Genomic DNA, 20,883 nt, shown 5'->3' on the forward strand with positions numbered 1-20,883 from the left:
ATGTACAAGTGGAGAGAAATTTGTATTCAAAACAGATGGGTAATGTAGTACACATCCAGTTTCATTAAGACTGATTTTAGCTTTGCTATAAATACCGTATTTAAATTAGCTTGGTAAAATAAAAACAATAACAACCTAAATACATATTTGAAATGTCATGTTACTCCATTTGTTTTTATTTATAATGTTCGTTTACTTGCTTCCTCTGGGGACTGGTGTTGACAAGAAATGTGAAAAGAGACAAACAGCTCAAAGTAAGTATGTATACATATTAACAAATCTGTATTTGTGCCTTTTTGTGGTGGCAATAATTTAGTTTTTAAAGAGAAAAGTATCCATTTGTCACAAATAAATAAATAATAGGAAGAAGACATAGACATAGAAAGAAAAAGAAGAGCGGTAATGTCCACAAATAATAATAATATATTTTTAAATAAGCATAAAAGGAATAATAATAATAATATAAAATATTACTTCCACAAACATGCAAATATATATATTTTTAAGGGTACATATAAAATACTGTTTTTTTTTATTATCTTCGGCCTATTTGTTTAATCTGTTGCATTATAAAGGCAAAGCACTGCAAGGTTACCCCAGCTAGCGTGATGGAGGAGACAAGGGCTCAGACTATGACTATGACTCCCACACCTGAGAACTCTGTACCCAGGCTGAAAATGCTTAAAATATTTCCTTTTGTTTAAAGAGAAATATTGCATTATATTTTCTTAGCTGTAGCCAGTAAGTACCCCAAAGCGTGTAAAAATCATATACATAGACAAAGCCAAAGAAATAAAATAAAAAATACAGGCAAGTAAACCACAATAGATCTTAATACGACGTTAATTTTTGCTTCAACAACAAAATTGTTTCAGAACCAATACTTCAATACTGCTCAACATGGACTTGCATAGTATTTGTACCCTGTTTTTTCCTAACATTTTGTTGTCTTTTGAAAGAAAAAAACTGAAACAAATCATTCAGTTTTTGCCCTGCAACATAGGTACTAAAGATACTACGATTAAAACAACGTTGACTTCTTAGACTTATGATTTTCCTTAGCTTATGAAGGTAAACCAAGCTGAACTGCTGTCATGATCACAATGTTCGAAAGCACTGTCAGAAAGAATTGCCTGAATGCAATCTTAGGTTTGCTATTATATTTTACGTTCTGACGCTCATGGAAAATGATGGTACCACAGTGATGAAAAAGAAATAAGACTGAGGAAAATGTGGCTTAATTTTAACAGATTCAGTCACAATATTCCACAATGACATGTGGAACATGTTTTCCTTTATGTTGTGCAGTTCTGGTTCTGAGATATTGTATTGTCTCTTCTATTTTATCTAACTTTTTACAGTTTTACAATTTTCCAGTCTAAGATTGTTTGACAGTAAATTATGGTTATCCTTAGCCATCACACTAATGATACCTTTGGTTCATTTTGTTTCCAGTTATGCATTTATTGTTTTTTAACTTATGACTAATACTACAACAAAATGAGTGTCAGTAAAAAAAAAATGAAATTACATAATTATTACGCAGGCCTTGACCTATATATGTGAAGCCTGGGGGGAAGGGGGCTTAAAGGGCTCCACATTATATAAAGACACTGACCGAAAGTGTTAAAATGCTGTACAACATGAACACTTTGTATTATATTCCACACACTGTCCACTAGATGTCAGGATAGATTACATGGTGTGATATTTTTCCCCATCTGTTCCTTTCCTGTACCCTTGAGATTGGCCCAGCAACAAACTTTCTCCCCTGTACTCTAGGAGGGTTTACCTCATTTTCTCTGTCTTGTCTTGTTCTATTGACTTTGGTTTGAGCATACTTGATAACACAGAACCTCTGTGTGTGTTTGAGTGTGTGTTTATATTCTAGCTACTACAAGCAGAGTTCATGCCGGAATCAACTGTGTGGCTGATGCTTGAGTAACCAGCTTTATTCCCCTAGCAACACCACATTAACGAAGTCAGACTCTCCCTTCCTTACTTTAGTCTACCACACAGACTGTTTCATCCTCCATAAAAGTTACTCCATCGTGTTACTAAATGATTAATCCAAAGTATTTGGCTCACTGGTTCCTTTAAAACCTGCACAACATTTTCTATTACTTACCTACTCTCACTGGAAATTCTTTACATGTTCTGGTCTCATTTCACCTTATTCCTATAACCCTTCATGATTTTTTTAAATTGTGTGTGTCACTTCCCTTGACCCGATCTTGGATAAGGGGAAGACAATGGATGTTAAACTGGATGAGAGATTTTTCAGTGTCAGTTTACTGTTGTAGGTTGAGAATGTGGTCAGGGTTAGAAAGTTATGATTATTAATTTCTGACAGAATCTAAAATCATATCTGACATTGCACCTGAAGAGCAGGTGGAACATCAATGCTTCAAACCCTTCCCAATTCTGCTTGCACACGTGACTGATGGTAACTGAGCCTTGCAGTAACAGTCCTGTTTACTTTAGCGTGTGTTCACCACACACTTGTTGAAGCCACAAGTTTAGATTTGTCCAATTACAGGTGCAACCACGAAAGGAACAATATAAATGTATAACCTTTGCAAGGACATCTCAGGGGACATGTAGTAGATGGGTGATTATTAAAACACATTAGTTTAACTAAACTGCAAATCCTGCACTTGTAAATAAAGCACTCTACACATGATTTGCCATCAAACCAATTAGCTTTACTGCAATTTTTTTACCAAAAATTGTATCCTCCAGCAATGCCGCCATGTGGTGGCATAATGCCTTATCTCCCCCATTTTTCTGTGGAGACACTCATCTACTTCTTTGCAAATAACCACCAAATCCAAACATAGTTAACAATAGTTAAAAGTTCAAAAAATAGCAGTCGCATTACCTGCTTCAATGTTTTTTAGATGGAGTTGATTAAAGATGATAGAAGAATGCAATAGTTTCAGCCTCCACTCAGACTCACCTTTAGTTTCAGGATCCAGGTCCAACTAGTCTGGATTTTTAATAAATGAAGATGCCCAGAGAGTTACCTACTGCAGGTAAGATATTAATTGCTTATAACCTTTACACAGAACCTCACTACAAAAATTCTGAATTATCCCCTTAAAAGGCTAATTTTAAAGGGGCTCAGTATTAATACTCAGGTATTGTATGTCGTATTTATATAAACAAAACAAAAGATAACAACCAGAAAAAATGACTAAAATGATAGGCTCACGATTCTTATGATGATTAATCATTAATATTATTACCACACTCTTTTACCATTTTTGGTTTTACCTCTCACTAAATAAGAAATATTTCTGCCTAGAACAAGAAGTCACATTGTGTGTGACTGCAGAACACTGTTCTGATGTACTGCAAGCAGTGGGTCCTGATGAAGCGCTGGCACACCAGGGGTTGTAGAATGTTTCGTGTCTGCAGTGGAGAGATTTGAAAAGGAGGGGGAAAGGGGGGGTACCGGAAGTGGTGGGCGTGTGTCTCCCTCTGTGTGTGAGTGTGTGCAGAGTTGGGATTGTCAGCGCTGCACCACAGTGCAGGTGGAGCAATGCAGGATGACTAGAGCCACAGAAGGACAGGGAAGAGATGACAGGGAACTGGTGGGGGAGAGAGGTGAGAAGACATGATGCGGGAGGAGAAGAAGGAGGGGTAGGAGGAGGGGAGGCCATGAATACAGATGAGAAAAGCGGGGGAAGAAGAAAAAGAGAGTTTGTGCAGGTAAATCTCAGACATTGGGGGGTTGGGTGTGTGTGTGTGTGTGGATGGGTGTGTGTGTGTGTGTGTGTGTGTGGAGGGGAAGTGTCTACGGTCCAATCGTGTCTCCGTTTCTTCTGGCCCCCCCATCTCATTTCAGTCTTTTCTGACCCTCTCTCTCTCCCCCCATGTGGGGCACCTGCGGGTGGGAGGAGATGACTTTTCAGAGATGATTGGAGCAGAGGAGGAGAAGGACAGATGGGGGGGAATACAACCAGTGGGAGTAGATGCGACTGAGTTACAATTAAAAGTGTATAAAAATGGCAGAGAGGTGAGAGGACTGATATGGATTGAGCATCCCATGTTTTGTGATAGATAGACCATAAGCAACAGAACGAAAACCAAAGAGGAAGACAGGCGGAGGCCAGAGGCTCTGTGACGCATAAACTCTGGCACAAGACTGTTGGAGTATATCCATGTCAAGTGGGTTTTAATGTATAATTCACAGAAAAAGATGGAGAGGGAGCAGCAGTGGAGTAATGAATGGAGAGACAATATGACATGGACCACATGGGGTGATGAGTCAATAGTGCGGCGGAACAGAAAACAGAGAATTTTAAACAAAGATCCGAGGCAGAATATAACAGAGATTGTGGCGGTGAAAGCTTTAGAGGCTGAACCGCATGACCTTATTTAGGCAAAGTTTCAGTAAAGCTGCCAGTCTTATTTCACCACACATTACCCAACACCTTTTACTCCTAATCTTCACACTGTCTTCTCTTATTAAATACATAATATACAACGAATAAATTGTGGGTCAGTTTTTTCAAACTGTCTTCACTGAAAACTCTTTTCTATGATTGCTGTAAATTCCCCAGACTCTGGACATTGACTGGGCCATTCTAACACATGAAAATTCTTTGACGATGAACTAAAGTATTCTATTGTAGCTCTAGCTGTTTATGTAAGGTCATTGTCCTATTGTAAGGCAAGCATCCACATTTATTTAAACAGGGAGAGTGCAGACATTACTATTATTTATTTTTTTATTACTTTTTAGGCTCTAGTGGCCTATTTTTAAATGTATTTTTTTCAACAATAACGACTAAGGAAATGGTGCGGATTCTACAATCTGCTTCAAGGACTAAGGCCTCCATACATTGGTCGCGTGCTCATCCCCCTGTGCCACCAGCGCCACACCTGCATACATTATTTTTAATATCTCAGATGATACCCAAAGGATAATTTCTAGCTTGTTGTTGTTAACATATACATATATACATAAGGTTTTATACAATGAGGAGAGTCCATGAAAATGTGCAAAAAACTGGAAACACAGAAGACACATGCCATTACAGAGTATGTGAAGCCCAAATCAGCTTAAGAAATTGCTTTTCATTGCTATGAAACATCACTAATCAATATTTTATCCTGATTTTTATTGTACATTTTTAATACAATCTAAATAAAACCATTTATTTTTATTGGTAATGCTTTTCCATGGTTTCATTGTGTATTGAGAGTTGCCTGTGTCATTTCCTGTAAGAAACAAACTTGAAAATAATTTCATCCAACCATAATTTCAATTTTAAAAATAAGCCAAGTATATGAATAATTTTGGGCTTAACTGCATAGCACATAATCAACATAAAATATTAATGTCAAGAAACCTACTGCATATTAGAAAAATAATTTTGAGATTTTCATCCATACATATTGTTCTCCACCCTGTTTCAAGTTTTTTTTTTTTTTTGACGCCTCTAACCGAATTTCTTCCGGTATTGCCCTGTAATTAACCCCACCTATCTTCCCATGCCTGCTGGAGGCGGTTATTACCACAGCATGATGCTGCCACCACCATGTTTCCTAGTGGGGACGGTGTGTTGAGAGTGCACTGTTAGTTTCTCGCTTGCACATAATCTTTTTATGAAGGCCAGAAAGTTTGCTCTCATTTGGCCAGAGTTTGCAGTGTTCCCTACATGCCATGTGAAAAGCTGCACATTTTATGCGTTTTCTACAGCAATGTCTTCATAAAGTCCTAATTTGCGGAGTGTATGATTAACAGTTGTCCTGTCCAGACATTCTCCCACCTAAGCAGTGGATCTCTGCAGCTCCTCTAGAGTTTCCATGGGCCTCTTTGCTTATTCTCCAATTACTGCTGTCCCTGCCCAGCCTGTCACTTTAGGTGAATGTTCATGTTTGTTAGGATTGCAGTTGAACTCTTTCCATTTTCAGATGATGGATTAACTGGCTTCACTGGATTTTTAAGGGGTATCAGATTAAAAGTGAATAAATACATATGTTCACCACACCTTGGGCAACTTTCAACTTTCAAAATACATATCATCACCAGGTGTCCTTCAGCCAGTTGCACCATGAACAAAAGCTTTTGATATTAATCAACAAACCCTGGAAGAAATAAGGTTGAATTTTCGGCCAACCCCTTTTGTCACACATTTGAAGCATAAGTAAATTTAAAAGACAAGCAAAAAGAAAAAGAAAGAAAAGTGATATGTGATAGCAAGACACTGTCTTTGGTCCAATGCAGGAACATACGCCTCAGAATATTTATAGAAATCCAAACAAAAAAATCCTATTTAGCTTCATGGTGAACACGAGCGAGGCGACACACTAAATCAGTGACAGCTCCAATAACACATGTACATTCACAAACTGCATCCCACTCTTTTACACACAGAACTGGGATTGCATGTTAATTACATTCACCATATGTTTTGGCATAATGTTGTGAAGTTTTGACTGAGTCACTGTTGGGGTTATAACAGATACAAATACAGATATAACAGAAGACATGGCGCATTGCTTTATAGACTGGTCATTTCAAGGCAACGTTAACAGAAGATCCCTGTGTTATCAGATCATGAGAATCATATTTTTTTATTTAAGTAACCCATCCTTGCCAGATTAGAATTAACAAAATCATTTAGATTTGGTAAATACCAGAATTACACTAAGATGAGTATGCTATTAAACAACAATGAAGGGCCCAGATTTTAATGTCATGGCTTTTGATGGCTTAAATATAACCATTTGAGTTAAATACAGGCACACCTGTGGATAAGGCAACGTCCGAGAAACATACTGCTTTAAAATGTAACATTATTCAAAAAATCAAAAGAAATCAGCCAAGACATCAGGAAGAGAACATTTAAAAATGTTTAAAACTTTTGGTATCCTAACAAAAAATCAAAGGTTGTTTATTTGTACATCGACATTTTGCCAAAGAGAATTACATCAAATTAGAAAACATCATGGTGTTACTTCTGTTTAATATAGGTTTATGTAAGAGAAAAGAAACCATAAAAACATTATATTTCAAACAGCAAACAGCTTTATGGGGGAGCCGGTTTTCATAATGATTTTGAGGAAGATTAGAGGAGGTTTTTATTTCAGTCACTCTGTTACAGAAGAGAGTGTTAATGTTAGAAATTTCAGGGTGTGGAAATCTGATAAAACTTGAAGTAAACATTTTGAAGGGATGCCAAAGGCAAATAAGGACACCCTGACTGAGTAAAAGTATTTCCACCCCGCATTTTGTCACATTACAACCTCAGATTTCATCATATTTACTGGGATTTTATGTGACAGATCAACACGAATAAAAGCTCATGTGTGAAATGTAGAACAAAAAAGATACATGATTAAAGGATTTTTTTAAAATCAAAATCTAAAAAGTGTGGTGTGCAGATGTATTTAGCCCCCTTTACTCTATAATACTTCTATTTTATTTCATTTCTTTATTTTTATTTTACAACTTTGCAACCAAATTAAAATGTGTCCTAACATGCTTCTTCCGTCAAAAAAAAAGGGCACACACTCAGGTTCTGAAAGTTTCTAAGTCTGGGTAATATGTGTTTCGGCTCAGGTAAATGTGCGTGAGTGGGTGGATGTGGAGATCTGCTGTGTGTGAAAATGTTGGCAACAAGAACACAGAGGCAGCAGAGGGAGGAATGTAAGGGCGAGAGGGGTTTCACGAAGAAACACCCCGCTCCTTCCAAACCTCCTACTTATTTTGACACACACACACACACACACACACACACACACACACACACACACACACACACACACACACACACACACACACACACACACACACACACACACACACATTCTTCACTTCTCCAGCTCTCCTTTGACAAATTCCTCATTACGGGCATGTTTGGCAGCACAAACTCTTCCTTCTCCTCCTCTTCTCATTTCCTCTCTTCTCCCCATCCCTTCACCAGTTTCTTCATCTTTTTCATTTGCTCATTCTCTTCTGGCCTGCTCATTGTGTTCGAGCCAGCTCGGCAATCAAAGGGAGAGAAAACACGAATGAGAACAGAGAAGGAGGGGTTGGGGGTACAGAGAAGATGCTCGCTGGGATTTCAGTATGAGTCAGAACGGGAGAAGGGGAGGTGGGAAGGTAAGGTAGGCGGCTGTGAGGAGAGAGAAGAGCGTATGGAGGGAATTTTTTTTATCTCCTCACTTATTTGACTGCATTTTCTGTTTGGAATACAGATGAGGACACAGAGAGGGAACCAACGGCTGGGCCTGACAAACAAGAGTTTTGAACAGGAAATCATATGCATCCCGATTCAGGAATCAGGCTTCATGATAGAAAGGAGGTTGAAAACTGGAATGCCTATGGGCTGATTGCTAGGTCTCAGAAACAGAACTGAGGGATCAACAATGAGAAACTAAACATATCATTCAAAGCTGGAGCCTGAATTATCAGGCTGAAATTAAAACTATGATAAAATGGCACTGTGGGTCAGAGTTCACCATATTTATATTGCAAACTGGTTGACTCAATACAGATTGTACAATTTTGAGACGCAAGATTTTTTCCACTTCCTCTGTAATTAATAATGAGGCAAATTAAAGCGAACAGGAAAACAGGAAAATATTGATGCACACCCCTGTACAAAACATTTTTATGATATTCATCAAACCGGTAGTAAATAGTGATGTACCTATTACTGTTACTCTAATACTTAGGATTTGTCATGTGTTGCGGTGGAGTTGGACCCAATCACAGGGAGGAGAGAGGAAGAATCATCTTGAATGGTTAAAAATTATTAAAGACACTTATAAAAATGAGGAAAAGGTACAAAAGGAACTGGAGAGTTTCTGTTGAGAACAACAAATAGCTAAGCAACAACGAACAGATGAAGTACATGAGGACAGTCAAACAGGCATAGCGGGCAATGGACAGATGAGGAGATAATAAAACGAAATGGCTCATACCTGCTTGAAAGGTGATTAGGAGGACAAGGACCAGGTGAGACCAGTTAGCAGAAATGCATGCAGCTGTGATGAGGGATGAACTGAGTTGAGAAAAAATGACTGCTGGACACAAAAATGAAGACAGACAGTGAGATCTGAACAAAACAGATAGCTCTACTGAGTCAAAGACTGAAGATTAACACAAAAATAAGGATCTAAATTAACAATGGAAAAACAGGACACAAATTAGAACCAAAAATCACAAAACAACTGCCTAGGCAATGTATCAAAAATAACCACAACTCAGAAAGATCCAAATGCAAAACTAAAGTAGCTAACAAAACACAAAGACCCACAAAACATGATAGCACTGGGTCAGACAACAAATAAACATCATAAATACTATGTTAATGAAGAAAGCTATGTCCACAATTAGAAACATGAAACTACATTAAGAAGAAAATGAAAATACTGAAAAGACTGCTAATACAAAAATAGCAATACACTAAGTATAAAAAATGAGAGGATTTCAAAACCAGCTTAATATACAATCTAAAAACTACAGAGTTTTTTAGGGTTTATGGCTAACCCAGTCCTGTTTCAGATATGAACTGTCCCAGGCCTAGATCGATTTGAACACTACAGAGATGGTTTACTGGGTTTATCAAGAAATACCTGGTTAGATTTTGAATACATTTATTTGGTAATGTGCAGTCAATTTATTTAGTTGGTCTTTGAATAAGCAGTTAAATTTGAGTTGCTACTAAAAAACCTCACCAGTCAATGAAGAGTCTTAACTGCAACAGGTCTTTAAAAGCAAAGCTATTTGAATATGTAGAGTGCATATAAAAGAATGTATTTGATTTGATTTATAAAACTATTCTTATTTATTAGAGTAGTTTTATAATTTTCACTCTGTTATTAATTGGGATTTCTAACATATACCAGGCCCAGTAGTTTTTCAACATGACTAAATAAATAAGAAATTTCCTATACCACCAATATGGCCACGACCAATTTGGTGGCATCACCTGAAAATACTTCATTGTTCAAAAAGGATGTCTGTGAAGACTTGACACAGTTTCTGAACCAGCGTTTGGTTAAAATTGCCCAACTTCTGTCCCAACATTCAGGATAAAGAAGTAACCATGCACCTTTTTTTGTGTTTAATCCTTCATTTTAACATTTTGATGCCACGGTGTAAGGATCCAGAGCTGTTTCTATTCATCTTAATGAATCTTATCTTATTTGCTTTGGCATAATATACCACCACTAGGCATGGTGTAACTTGATTTGACATAGTTCAGTAATGTTTAGCAATAAAATAAATCTTTAGGTGCTTAATAGTTTTTCCAACATGTATCAAGTCCTAGGAGCTTTTCAACATAATTAAAATAAATTAAAAGTAGTGTACAAGGTTATTAATTTACTGTTTTTTTGTGGAAAGATTATTAATAGAGTGTGTAATGAGTTGTTAAAAGTGAGAAAAAAGTATTTCTCAGCACTTGTTCAGAAAGAATTTCATCTTTTCTAGCACATGGTCAGTTGCTTCAAATTCCTTATCTCCTTGATTTAAAAAATGGTTAAAAATACCAAAACTAAATCCATCTTTAAAATATGAAAGGTGTCTGTTTTGGGACTATGCACTTTATGTTGTGTTTAAAATAATGAAATGTCAATTTTATGACATCACTGCATGGGTATAACAACTGTGTCCAAAATGGTCTGGCATCTGAATAGTCTACTAATTGGTCACATGAAAATAGACCGAATACAAGGCTTACTAATTCTTTGTTCGAGATGTGTCTAGCTGGCCTCATGGCCTCCACTATACAGTAGGCAAGTGGCCAAATTAGAAACACATGAAGGTCATAGACAGGCCTAGCTAGCCTCCAGACCTCAGTCCCACAAAAAATTTGTGGACTGGTAGCAACAAACCGAAAGAAATGAGAGTTTCTTCACAGAGAAGTGGGAGAAAATCCCTTCTGACATGTTTAAACACGTGGTCACCAAGTACAACAAATGTTAATTCTCTGATCTTCCAAATAAATATTTCTTAACCAGGTTTTATGTCATATTTTATTGGAGGGTTAACTTCTTATTTCATCTAATGACATGCAAATTGATTTGAACTTTTATATGATGCTGTCAGGGCTCTGGGTTTTTGTGTGTGTGTGTGTGTTTGTGTTCACTTTGTTTTTAGCTTCCAGATGGTTCCAGAGTTTCTCAGGTGCACGGGGTGACAGGTGCGACTGATCTGCTGATTGCCTTGAGGAGTATTTAAGCAGGAGGCTGCCAACACTTTGATGCCAGAGTGTTTGCCTTCAGTGGTAACCAACCTAGCCACTACCCAAGCTATGCGGCGTTCCATGAATCTTTGCTGACATTGTGTTTGATTTTTCGCAGGCTGAAACCTGAACCTTGTTTATCTTCGTTGAGCTTCGTCTTTGGCTTCAGTGATTTCCTGGACGCTCAAGTTTACCTACATTTTGTGGATTACGTTCTGGATTTTGTGTTTTGGATTAAGCTGGCAGCTTCCTGGAAATTCCTGACTCCTGAACCAAGGCAGAGGCGTACCCTGTCCACCCTCCAATGCAAGTACCTGAACATTCAACTCTCATGAACTCACCAGTATTCACTCCCCAGCTCATACTGAAGCATCTGGACTTAGATGTTTGCTTAGATTTTTCTATTTTGGTTTTTGTATCATGTTTTCTTTTCTCCCTTTTCCGCCTCCTAGTGTTTACTTAAGTTTTTTTTTTTTATGGTTTTCTTATTACTTTGTATTATTATTATTATTGTAATTATTATAGTTCTTGGTCTTCCCTGGATTCTCTAGTTTTATTTCTCTTTAGTATCTTTGTGTTTTATTTGTTCCTTTGCACTCTTCTTGTTTACTAGTTTATTTTCTGTTTCCTTTCCAGTTAATTCAGTGTGGTTAGGTTTGTTTTCTTTATGGGTTCTTTGTTTTTGTTGTTGTTGTTCCTATGTTCCCTCTAGTTTCTGTTTACTTTAGTCATGATTATTCTAGTTTTCTTATTCCCCATTTGATTATTTATCTTTGTCTATAGGTTTGCTTGGTCTGTATTTCTGCCTTTGTATTTGTTTCACCTGTTCCTTCTGCTTCCCTGCCTCGTCACACCTGTTCCCTGTTTTCTCTGATTACCTGCCCTTTGTTATCCCTCAGTATATTCGTTGGTTTTGTGTCATTGTTTGTTGCTGGTTCCTTGTGTTTGTCATACCCCGCTCTCAACCCACGTATTCGTGCTGAGTTTTTTCCTTGTGCCTGCAGAACCTCTTGTAAGTTTTTGGATCAGGACTTTGTATCTGCAGTGCCTTGTTTGGTTTCTTTTGAAAACCTCTGGAAATAAAGCTAAAACCTTTTTACAACATGCTGCTGCCCAGCTCTCGTCTGCACTTTGGTCCGCCCTCAAACCACACTCTGACAGTTACACTTTCAGCTTGTTTCCTCTGAGTGTTCTCTGTATGTGGGTCAGTGCTATATCGAAAATGACAGATGTATTTTTCCCAAATTTTGTTTTCCATCACATTATGTCTCTGTCCAATAAGATGAAACCGGCATAAAAAATGTGTGGAATTTCATCCCTTTGTAAATAAGTGGACTCGCCAAAAAAAGCAGGGGACTTATTTCCCCCGCTGTATGTAAATTAATTGCATATTGATGGAAAAGTAAAATGTGGGGTGTATTAAAATCTTTCCTCAACTGGGTACAAAGTCTTCTGTGGAATAAGCTATGGCTCTCAAACATGTAGACACCCTGTTTGACATGACATACTTGCCTTGAGTTCACACCTGGCATCAATTATATTAGATCTAAGGAACCTAAAATAAAACAAAGCTGTCCTTGAAAGATGGTATCTGATTCTGGATTCCCAGTGAACAATAAACTAAAGGGCTATTTTTAAGGACACTGGACTGCATTTGACCAGCTCTTTCTCAAAATCTGAAATGCCTAGACTAGCCAAACTGACAATGGAGCATTCGACACTCCACAGAGATTATTTAAAACGTTTTAGGGTGGAGAGAGAAGAGGAAAACGATGTCACAATTGCTAAAACACATGTTTCTAATGCTCCCAAGAAAACCTTTAAAATGAGACTCTGCTTGTAATTAAAGATAAAAGATAATCATCTTATAGCCAATGAGCAGGATAACTTCTCTGTGCAGGTAACATTCATATTGATGCATTCAACAGCACTACACAAGCTTGTGATCTGAAGATTTAACATTAATCACTAACGTAAGAATCTGTGAATTATTTGACTTTAAAGACTCAAATGTCTTGTTGGATGAAGTTTAGGGATCAAATAAGATATGATTTCATTTTCTTTGTTTTTAACAAGTCTGACATTTGTCTTGCATCACAGCACTACTGACCAAGCTGTTCAACAGTTAACTAATCAGCCAAAGATGACATGGAATGATTGACATTGTCCTGCTCAAAGCATAAGCAGCAGTTCTGATAAAGTGCCCATTTTACTAATCAATCTCTTTTTTTTTTCCTGCAGTCAACACACTTAAGTAGTTTGCTCTCACTGCAACAGTGAAGAGGAGAATAGTGTAGAGAGGTGAAAATATCAACGTAGGACTGTTTTATTAAATTAATGTTATTTAACTCTTACAATATTAGATTAAAATGTGCTTAGGCTCTTAGCTAGATGTTAAAAAGACCAGGTAAGCAACCATGGCATAAAAAAAAAATCTTTCTGTTCATGCGATAGACCAACACAAAGTATAACATAGTTGGAAAACAAAACTTGGTTTCAAAAATCTTTTTACAGAATTAAAATCTGAAAATAGGGATTTTAATTTGTATTTAGTCTCCCTGAGTCCATACTTTGTGCAATCATCTTTTGCTACAATTACACCTGTGATGCTTTTGTGATACATTTCTAGCAACTTTGCACATAAAAAGACAAATGTTTTTGCCCTGTCTTGCAAAATAACTCAACCTCAGTCAAACTGGATAGAGCGTCAATTTTCAAGTCTTTCAATAGATTCTTAGTAGGATTTAGGTCTAGACTTTGATTGGGACGTTCTTACAGATCATTTATACCATACCAGTGTTGCTGGCTGTATATTTAGAGTTCCCCCGCGACCCACTATGGAATAAGCGGTAGAAAATGACTGACTGACTATATTCAAATGAATATCTCATTTTACATTTCAAGGTAAAGGCGTGCGGTGGTGGCGGAGGTGGAGGTGAATGACGCTGCATGGGGACAGGTTATCATCCACACCTGCTCCAGTTTGGAGGCGTGTGTAGTAAACTTTTCTCTCAACTTCTTGCGTGGTGTAATTCGTCTTTCTCTCTTTAAACTCCATTAGACGTTTATTTTATGTCCACTTGAGATTTGTATCCAAAGTGCGTGTAAATTACACAAGCCTCTCGGTCCGCCCGCCTACGTAAGTCTGACACACTTCTTTTACGCACTAGGATCTCCCTAAAAATCTCATCGAAGATGTGACTTGAATACAACCTTAGTGCCCGGGTGCAGTTACGCACGACTCCTCTTTTTTCAGTAGTAAGATGCGATCCATCTTTGATATCATATTTTGTCACGTTTTATATTTAAAATCTCAATAATGCTCAAAAAGAGAGAACGAAACGTGCACTGCATTCAGTATTTCCACCGATTTAATGCAGGCAGCTGCAGTGATGCATCACCTCAACTGAACATCACGATTCACTAATCGCTCAAACTGCTGGCCACGTTTTAGTCGACTACAGGTGTCAGGTGCCATCTTTCACACACTACTATCGCAATGAAAATTAAGTAGAGGGAGGGCGAATTCTTTTTTCAAATAGCCTATATCATATTTTTAACCCAAATGCAAAAACGCAAATACATATTCTACAAGATTTCACAAAACGCACACAATCAGAATCTGCAAGTGCGTCTGGGAGCTTATTCTGACTAGAACTGATTTTATACCAGCCTTCAGACATGGATGGATTTCAAACACCTTCCTAAAACGACAAACAAAAAAAAACTTTATTGTGTAAAATTTCACTCTCCAGAATGCAACAAAATACTATTTTAAATCTCCCTTTTTTTAAGTCCTGCACAGTGATTCCGGCTATACTTTTCCTCTCCTTTATAAATAGCTGCACTCCGTTTCAGTGACGTGGGATACGCACGTACGTGTGTAGGTGAATCTTTGAATGAGCCTCCCCCCTCCGCTTCCACCTCCCTCCGCCACTCCTCCTTCCTACGCCCCCCTTCTCCCCCCCCACTAGATACTACGGGATCTCTATAAAAAGCCTACGGTTTGGTGGGAGAGCCCGTTATGTATTGGGAGACCGACTTTGGAGAAGACGGGCGGCAGTTCCGCGCGGATAAAGAAAGACCAGGGTGGGAAAGATGTTCCTGTGCAAAGCGCTGCCAGTCAGGAAACTTTAACTGCGGTACGTTGAATTCCTATTTACTTAAGAGAGAAGCTTACTTAAAAAGATGGCTAATTGATACAGAGAAAAAAATGAGCCATTTGAGTGATGTTTTTTTTTTTTTTACGTAATTGATGCTTTAAACTGGTTCTGGTTCATGGACAGCCTCTGGTTGGAAGCTGCTGCAGGGTGACTCATTTTCTCTCCCACACCTGAAATAGATAATCTCTGATAGAAACTAGATGTAAAATCGCCCTGAATTGTATCCATTCCCTTCCATTTCTTTAAACCACCCCACGTTTTTAAAACATATACCACAACTGCTAGCTAATTGAGGTGACACATTATAGAGAGAGGACGCTGGTTTGGCCGCATCAGGATGGAAAAAGATGTGGAAATGTCACTGTGCAGTGTACATGGATGCGCATGGAAAGTGAGTGAGGGTGGGTTGGTGGGCGGATGAGAGACTCCTTTAAAATATCTCGAGGCATCGGGAGGTTTCCGGTGATAGTGATGACATTATTGCCATCCCCTTCTTCCGGTGGCGCGCTACACTGCTCACCTCTCTCCCTCTCATCCCCCTTTCTCCTCACCTTTCTCCCCAAAGCCCCCGTCGTGCACTTCCGGTCGGCGTTTCCTTCATCTTTTTTTTTTTTTTCTCTCAGATCTAATTTTGTGACGTCGTCAGCTGGTGAAGTCATCCATGCGTCATTCTTGCGCACTTTGCAGATGATACGCAGTCACCTACTATAACCCTTTTAAAGGCATTGCATTCGCTCGCTCGTGCACGCGCACATCGCAGTGTGATCTGGGTAAAGAGCACGCGCAGCTGGCAGTGTGAGAGGCGCTGGCATTTACAACAGCAGGGTGGGGAGTGGGTGAAACGAATCAATGAACCCCCCTTGTTCATTCACAAGTCTTTGTTAATGTATACAGTAGAACTGACTTTGATCGTGACGACAGTTAAGTGTTAGAAAACGAAGGTCATTCAAAATGAATGTTTTATTTGTAGCATTCGGTTATATACAGCAAATATACGGCACCTGTTTTGGGTCATCATTCAGAAATAAACAGTGTTCCTAAGCTTTTTCCTGCCATTTTTAGAACGACCCGAACCGTGACGTGAAGTTTTACTAAAGGTAATAACGCACTTGAAGTCCGGTTTTCGCGCCCTGCTTCGTAAAAGCACGCTGCATCTCTTTGCGGTTTCTCCCCAGCGCCATGGAAACCGAGCTACACCGAGTCACTGCCCACGCGCTCTGATAAGTCGCGACAGAATGGAACGAGAGCCGATTGGTGCGTTCGCGAGGTGCCGTCATACGCTACGCGCGAACCCCTCGGGGACTTTCGAACACGTGACGGCAGTCGTCACCTCAGCACTGTCTATTAGGGAATTAGATGTGGTTGTGACAGATGTGAGGTTACATATGCGATGAGCTCAAAGTGCAGGCTAATTTTAATCTTATGTTAAAGGTCACGGCGTTGCTTCATCCAGCCGTGTAGCAGTGAGAGCAAACGCAAACAGGATTAAAATGTACCCCCTCCAGCTGATGGGGCGGCTTTTTCAGCACCACGGACAGCACCGATATGATACTCAGCTGTGTCGCTGTCCAACCGTTGTGGTCCTGAAAAGAAACAATTAACCTTTTTCAGAGACTGTAGATGTTTTGTATCTATCCGTCTATTTAGTCAACGGCATAAGCCTTTCTGTTAAAAAAGCTGATTACTTATTTTAATTTAACTTAACCATGTGACTAGTAGTAATGGTTTTCAAAGCTCATTCTTCAACTTCTTATCTTAGCAGTGTGCATGAAGACAAAATCCAAGGGTTCATACTTTCTAGAATTAAATGTAGTCGGAAGGAAGGAAGGAAGGATGGAAGGAAGGAAGGAAGGAAGGAAGGAAGAACTCAGTGTGTGAGGGGGAAGGATTGCATTACCTACATTAGGCTAGGAATGGAGAAAGGATGGCTGGGTGAATGCATGGATGGAACATTTAGACAATGAAAAAGGGAATAAAATCTGCAAAAACAAATGTTTTCCATACACATTTCCGTTCTTTTTCCATTTCTTTTTCTATATTTACCCAGATTTGAGAAACAGTTAAACTGAATTCCATACTTTCCACACTTTTATCATTTTTTTTTTTAGACTTGTGGCAATACTATAATTAGAATTTTGAAGTAGCTACTTTTCTATCTAGCTAACTAGGATTGGTTAACACTGATGATCCAAGCTGCTCCTATTCCTATGTTTGGTACTTCATGACATCAGAATGGTTAAACTCTGTCCAGTGGTTATTGGATACTTCTCTCCTGATTCTCAGAATAACTCAGTCACATGGTTAAATGTAAGCCTTAACTGGGTCAGAAACAGGAAAACTGGAGGTGGGTGATGCCTCAGGCTAGTCTTGCCAAAAGGTATTCTTAAAAAAAGGAAAGTTGAACATTTTCAAAGGTTTTAGAGAAAAAGGAAATATAAAATGTATTATGTACTTATTACAAAAATACAAATTGTCAGTTGTGCCATTTGATTTCACACTGACACAATTAAATTGTTAAAATTGCATTGTTAAAACATCTTACATTATATTCAGTCAAGCATTTAGGAATATCGGGATAGTCTACAACCATTTAGTTTAATTAAATCAATTCAGTTTGTTTTTATATACTGCCAATTCACAACTCAAAGCATTTTACATGACAAACAGTTCCCAATTCATAGAAATATATATAGAAATTTCAAATTATAGACATAAATGAACAGGTCAGTCCAGGCATATAGACTGATTTTCAATCCCTGTAAATAATTTCAAAACTTGAAAATGAATTTGATCGGTTTTAAATCCATTTACTGCATTTAAAGCATACATAATGTTTCAGCTATTGCTTAAACCACAAATAGAAGATCCCTGAAATGAGCTATATGTGTGTGTGTATATATATATATATATATATATATATATATATATAATGTATACTATATTAACACATATATATAATCTGTTTAGCGCAGATATCCTTTCTTCTGTGTGGGAATCTTAGGGCGTCTTATATGATTTCAATTTTTTACTGTTTTGGGAAATTGCTTGCATTTTATTTTAGTAATAGTAAACCACTTTTCTCTCTTTGCTGCTGCAGACTTCCACATGGAGGAGGACTTTGCTCCCTTTTTTACTTCTCTTCTTTTTCATCCTGCCAGAGCATCAGCACCTTGGCTTTAGACTGCTTACTGCTTATACAGTGTCACAGTACAGTAACAGTCTACAGTCATGGCTACTGAAGCCTGGCGATTCATCAAACATCTTTGTGAAGACAACGTAGACCTGGAAAACAGCTCAATGACAGTGCACAGTGCTTTTAAAATGGCCGACCTGATAGTGGAGTCTCAACGTGCGTGTCAGTGATCTCTCTCTCTCTCCTTCTATCTCTCCGGTGGTGTCTGTTTTTCCCTCCTGCTCAGAGAGGAAACCTGTGTGGGCTTGCATTGGGGGAGTCCTACACCCTGTAAGTGCGTAATGTTCACACTAAAACCAATGAGACCTTGCGGTTTCCGGTTACCATGCCAACTCCAGCTCCACCTCAACCCTCCTGTCTCCATGGCAACCGTGGCTTTAGATTGTTACTCTAGCAACAGCACCATGGTAACAGTCTACAGCCATGGTCGTTAGGGGCAGATATCATCAGGAACAGATAAGTTGAGGCCAATAAGTTTTATATGTTGCTTGTTGAAGAAAAACATTAAAAGGTCTTTTGAAAGCAGAGATATCTCAGAAGTTTAACTAGTCTAAAGATTCAATGTAATGTCAAATCAAGCCATGCCTATTTGTGTAGCACATCTAAAACAGCAATGTGCTGCAAAAAAAAAAAAAATCTAATCTTAAAAAAACACATCAAACTTCTGTATAATAATAATACAAATTATAATAATAATGATGATAATAATAATTATTATTATTTGTTTTTTAATTGTACCTCAATTATTTAAATTACTGCCATTTTTCGAATTTAATGTCAATAAATCATAACATGTTCGAAAGATGAACAGAAAAAGCGTATTAAAATTATAAAAATCTGAGGAAGTTTATTTTTAATTATTTTTTTATTTATTATTATTTGAATTACTTCTTTAAATAAGCATGACACTGAATACAAATCATTAAAATATGAATATAACTGTTGAAATCACAAAAACAACCAGGGATAATTATTAATAATAAAATATTTTAATAATAATTATTATTATCGTTACTATTTTTTAGTAATTATAATTTGGAGTTTTGATGGGTCTCAGTAGTTCCATGAGGGTACTTGAGTTGACAAGAATTGATGTAGACAATGACTATGTACATGGAGCTTACAAGTAATATTTTACAAACCATTTGTTGTTTAAGTTGAAACTGCTGGAAAGTCTTTCAAATAAATGTGAAATGTTGTCTATTTTATTTGTAAGTTTAGCTTTAGCCTTCTGAAAAGGTTCCAGTGTAATTGAGCATCAACTGTTTTTCTCAGGCCAGACTGTATTAGGAAGAATCTTGATGTTCTAGCTTTGATAAAATTAACTTTTGGATATGTTAAATATATAATAGTTAGGATCAAACTCTACATTTCTACTCACAAGGTTTAACCAGCAGGTGGAGAAACGAAGAATACATTTTATTTTTTTTTATTTGTCAGAGTCAGAACCTACTAAAATAATCACTATTTTGTTGTCACTCAGCTTCTCAAAATTTAGAGCAAATATTTTAACTTCCACAGCCATTTAAGACACAAGTGCACACATTCTGTTAATTTTTACGTTCTTCTTTATTAAGTATTTTTAAACATTACAGTAATTAACGCTAACAGTACATGCTGCATAGATGAGTCAGCCGGCTCCAACACCTGTTCTGCTCTGTGTTTATCAGACGAGAGTGGTCCTACTTGAAAGCAGCCCAGCAAATAATTCCCACTGAAATCTGCAGGCAGATCCAAACACACATATTATGGGTCCTACACAGGTGAAATAACACATATGCATAGAAATGCACACACAGAGACATAGATACTTTGTATCAGCATACAACAAACACACATTTCCAGAAAGAGAATCAACTTAAACACTCAACCTCTGCAATATCCAGAGTTAGCCTGCCCTCTAGAGGCCAGATTTTGTCAGTGTTCTGAGATGTAATTTATTCTATTAAACAGTTTAAAAATAAATAAAAAAATGTCTTTTGATTTTATTGTAAGTCTTATTTATAAAAGTACTTTACTGTTTTCTATCTGTCTATCTATCTGTCTATCTATCTATCTATCTATCTATCTATCTATCTATCTATCTATCTATCTATCTATCTATCTATCTATCTATCTATCTATCTATCTATCTATCTATCTATCTATCTATCTATCTATCTATCTATCTATCTATCTATCTATCTGTCTGTCTGTCTGTCTGTCTGTCTGTCTGTCTGTCTGTCTGTCTGTCTGTCTGTCTGTCTGTCTGTCTGTCTGTCTGTCTGTCTGTCTGTCTGTCTGTCTGTCTGTCTGTCTGTCTGTCTGTCTGTCTGTC

At 37.7% G+C, this 20,883-nt stretch overlaps 2 long non-coding RNA genes across 2 annotated transcripts; both read left to right on the forward strand.

Annotated features, from left to right (window-relative positions):
- The first annotated feature begins 3,622 nt into the window (after positions 1-3,622).
- LOC124876208 lies at positions 3,623-11,558 on the forward strand. The gene is made up of 2 exons (XR_007040243.1): positions 3,623-3,714; positions 11,329-11,558. It is a non-coding gene; the product is annotated as an uncharacterized LOC124876208 (long non-coding RNA).
- A 3,631-nt stretch (positions 11,559-15,189) lies between these two features.
- On the forward strand, positions 15,190-20,531 carry LOC124876207. The gene is made up of 2 exons (XR_007040242.1): positions 15,190-15,352; positions 18,471-20,531. It is a non-coding gene; the product is annotated as an uncharacterized LOC124876207 (long non-coding RNA).
- The last annotated feature ends 352 nt before the right edge of the window (positions 20,532-20,883 follow it).

The sequence above is a fragment of the Girardinichthys multiradiatus genome, chromosome 11, assembly GCF_021462225.1.
Source record: "Girardinichthys multiradiatus isolate DD_20200921_A chromosome 11, DD_fGirMul_XY1, whole genome shotgun sequence".
Lineage (NCBI taxonomy): Eukaryota > Metazoa > Chordata > Actinopteri > Cyprinodontiformes > Goodeidae > Girardinichthys > Girardinichthys multiradiatus.